Below are 4431 nucleotides of genomic sequence, written 5' to 3'. Positions count from 1 at the left end.
CTGAATCTTATAATCTGTTATTGTATTGATTTTTCAATATATATTATATTTTTGTTTTTTCATATTAGCAAATAATTCTACTGAAATGAATAAAACAAGCTTTTCAAATGCTCTCAATTTTTTCTTATGTAGGAAAACTTGGTAATACCAGTAAATCTTGTGTAGCCTACAAATGTAAACGTTCCTTTGCTGGTAATAAGCCACACTTCCATGATTTTTGGATTCTGTCAGGATTTAGGTACTTGCAGAAACAGAAGTTCCAGGCTGCACACAATCCAAGGTGCACGTAACCAAGGAAGGCATCCACAGTATAACTAATATAAAGGACTGGCACTCCAAATCTTCTGGAATATTTTTATGCTTTATTCAATCTTATCATACAGGTGCAAATAATGTGTTTCGGCTAGTAGTGAGCCTTTTTCACGTGTGTGTGTGTTACTTCCTTTGTGACTGACCCACCGATCTCATCTGCATATTACATTAATTGAACAAATTTCCATATATGTTGCTCATTTCAATTTTATCAAAAACACACAGATTTACTGAGATTTTAACATGTAAAGAAACTATAATTGAACAGCCTTTTCACCCTTGCTATAAAATTACATAGGTAACATCTAAACAAACATTATTTTACTCTTTTCGACCACTATTAGAATAACAACCCAGGTGGAATTACACGAAAACCACTAAAACACACCTCTATAAAAAATATATTTTTATTCAATTTATAATAGAAAATATAGATATGACACCAGATATCTGACAAAAACAGAGATGGCTTTCCTTTCTCTTATAGCAAAGGCCTAGAAGTGGCGCCAAAGGGTTGAATGTCCCTGGAGAACATCATGCATCATTTACCTATAATGGGTATGCTTCATTCTAGTATTAGATACCATAATACTGTGGAGAGATGTTATCTTGAAGCATTGACTCACATATTTATATTTTTATATTTTTGTATTGTCAATGTATATGTAGATATGGTGATGTGAGACACTGAGCAACATTAATACCACATTTTGGAGGAAAAGAAAAGTGGACCTAAGAAGGTAGTGGCATGATATGCACTGATAGGTGTGATTAGTGCATGGTGCATAGATATCTTGGAGACACAATGACCTATGTGGTGTATTACTATATTGAATTACAGGAGGACATCTATAGTCCCTTGTGTTGATGGTGTCAAGTTATATTGTACAAGCACACCCTGCTGCTGCTTTTACACCACACTTGGATGCTGTTCCAAGTAAGTCTCGTATGTGAAGGGGATTTCTTGGAGATTGGCTGGACTGTATATTGAAAGACACCAACTGTCTGTTTTTGTCTATTCACAGGTGTATGTTGGCTAATCACCCCTGATGAACCCCCGAACATTTTTTTAGGAGGGGGGGAAACGCGTCGGGAGGAGCTGTGGGCACCGATTTCGTTGGGCCCATTAGCTCTGTCCTAAACTGCTGTTTACAGTATCTGGACTGTAGCATAGTCTACAGTCCGAGTCAGGAACCAACAGATTTTAATACATTATATGTTGTCCTGGTCTTTTCACAATGCACCTGGTGGTGGTGGTGTAGGTCAGTGGAGCATAGGGATATATAGGGACAGCCACCCGGAGCGGGGAGTGTTCAACACTTTATAACACTCTCCGCAAGTAGGCAGGAGGAGTTGAGGAGTATCGTAGTCCCTCCTAGTTCACTGAGAGCTATTCAGCTATCTATCTCTGCACGCTCCCTCTGCTCTTCACTAGGCCTTGATGAGCACAGTGTCTTTGTGTTTTTGTCAGATATCTGGTGTCATATCTATATTTTCTATTATAAATTGAATAAAAATATATTTTTTATAGAGGTGTGTTTTAGTGGTTTTCGTGTAATTCCACCTGGGTTGTTATTCTAATAGTGGTCGATGTGTGATCAATGGCGGGATTTCTATCCGGACCAATTAACACTACTAGGTGGTTGGATGATGCCGAGGAGGTGTTTTCAGATAAGGCAATAGGCAACCAGGGAACAGGAAAGACAACTATCAGGAATGTCTTTTCGGAACTGCTAGATGCTTATAAAACTAATGTGAAATCTTGGTGGGAAGTACAGTCCCTTGAGCGCTATATAAAGCAAAGAATTGTTCCACGTGGCCTTAGGATCAATCTTATACCAGCAGAAAGATCAAGAACAGATAGGCTGATTGGCAGATGGGAGGAGGAGTTGACCAACTCCTCAATTAGACTGATGACCATTCTCCTGGAGGAGGAGAAGGTCACCCTAGAAAACAGTTCCAAAACCCTGCAGAATCTCAGGGAGGAAGCAGTGAAGTTTAAGGGAGAACCGGATTTTGTCACCAAAGAAACTTCACTGCAACTCGCTGTTGACAAATATCAACAAAACTTGAAAACCAGGAAGCACAAGCACTTCCTGAGGGACCTGGCTGACTTCACAGGCCAGAAGGAGGTCTCTTTGGGGGCCACGGGTCCCCAAACTGACGTTTCATCCTCAGATTACTCAGATTCTGAGTCTCAGGGACGGCTTGTGCCCAATAGGAACAAGGAGAGAAGACATCAACAGGGAAGGCAAAAGAACTGGGGTAGAGGGGGGAGAAGGAACTGGCAATGGGACAGGAATGGTGGAAGGTATGGTTCATCTTCATACTCTGGAACACCATATTCAGGTGGGGCACAACCGAGACTGATAGACAACATGGCCCCGCCCAATGCCCCGCCCTCTCCTCCGTTCTCTTCTCAAGGGAACCAACTAGTGGGACCCCACAACGCAGCACCCACCCCTTTTTTAGGGGGGCGGGACCCCTACAATTTGAGAAATCATGGGTACAGAACCTTGAAAAATTAAATATCCCGAGTTCATTGGATCACCAGGTCATTAACTTATCTAGTTACCACCTCTCGGAGGTGGAGATGAGGGTTCTTAAGCTTGGCCTTACATTCGTCCCCACAACCAGATATGACCCGTTCATATGGGCCAAGGATTTGGAGTTATTCATAAGGAAATTGAAATGGAAAAAATTCTTTGCCCATAATGACGAAATCGAATGCACTAGGCTGGGAATTCCAGCAGATATGCTTCAGGACGTTAGGCTATTATCAAATTTGGATGAGATGAGAGGAGAATGTATAGGTGTAGGACCTTTCACCAATTTGAAACCCAAGAGCAAAAAGACACCACCCCCAATGGACTACAGTAGTCTTAACATATTTTCAAATTTAGTGATGAAGGACCTTAAGAGCATCCAACCTAAATTACGATCTGTAAAGCCGAACCTTAACAGGGATGAATGGGAGGCTTTGAGTAATCTGGAAAAAAATACCCAAATCACAATAAAACCATCAGACAAGGGGGGGAACACGGTTATTATGAACACCAAAGATTACCCGGCAATGTGTAAACGTATCTTGACTGATAGAACAACTTATCGAGTACTGTCTAAAGATCCAACCATTGAATATCTAAGAGAACTTGAGACCCTCTTGAAGAAAGGACTTCAAATGAAGGTAATTTCTGAAAAAGAATATGACTTTCTATATCAAAAGTTCCCAGTAATAGCCACCTTTTACGCCACTCCTAAGATACATAAGGGGTTATGTCCTTTGAAAAAACGACCCATTGTATCAGGAATTGATGCGATTGGCCAAAATCCTGGGGTCTATGTTGATACAGTGCTACGTCCATTTGTTACAGGTTTGGCTTCTTACATTAGAGACACCAATGACCTCATCTCCAAACTAGACGGGATCACTTTAGACCCGGGTACCATTCTAGCATCAATTGATGTGGAACAGCTTTACAGCAGTATTCCACACGACAAGGGGATAGAAGCTGTTCGATATTACCTCTCTACACGAGGTAACCAGTGCCGGGAGCATAGTGACTTCGTGGTCGATCTCCTACTCTATATTTTGTCACATAACTATTTTCTATTCGATGGAAGAGTGTACCACCAGCTCAGGGGCACGGCTATGGGGAGCCCCTGTGCCCCCACATACGCCAACATGTTCCTGGGCTGGTGGGAAGACACCCGTGTTTTCAGAGACGAGGATGTCATCTTTGCCCCCCATATACAATTTTGGGGGCGCTATATAGATGACATCCTCGTTCTCTGGACGGGGGAGCAAGCCCTGTTTACTCAATTCATTGAGAGACTTAACAGCAACGATCTTGGGCTAAAATTCACATTCGAAGTTGGGACAGAGACCCTAGCCTTTTTGGATCTGAAAATATCAAAGGACTTAGGAGGGGGATTGGTCACTAGCATATATAGAAAACCCACAGCGACGAACAGCTTATTGAGGTGGGAGAGTCACCATCCAGCACCCCTAAAAAGGGGAATCCCTAAGGGACAGTTCCTCAGGCTTAGACGGAACTGTTCGTCCCTGTCCGACTTCGAAGCCCAGGCCTTAGACATGGGAGGTCGGTTTCGACAGAG

The 4431-nt window shown here is 42.2% G+C and overlaps 1 long non-coding RNA gene across 1 annotated transcript; it reads left to right on the top strand.

The window, feature by feature from the left end:
• Positions 1–798: 798 nt before the first annotated feature.
• Positions 799–1842, top strand: LOC142295357 (uncharacterized). Its single transcript, XR_012751436.1, has 4 exons — positions 799–870; positions 982–1052; positions 1154–1249; positions 1338–1842. It is a non-coding gene; the product is annotated as an uncharacterized LOC142295357 (long non-coding RNA).
• Positions 1843–4431: the final 2589 nt, after the last annotated feature.

Source organism: Anomaloglossus baeobatrachus, chromosome 3 (assembly GCF_048569485.1).
Source record: "Anomaloglossus baeobatrachus isolate aAnoBae1 chromosome 3, aAnoBae1.hap1, whole genome shotgun sequence".
Taxonomy (NCBI): domain Eukaryota; kingdom Metazoa; phylum Chordata; class Amphibia; order Anura; family Aromobatidae; genus Anomaloglossus; species Anomaloglossus baeobatrachus.
The sequence above is the reverse complement of the archived record's forward strand: the minus strand, read 5'-3'. Positions and strand labels throughout refer to the sequence as shown.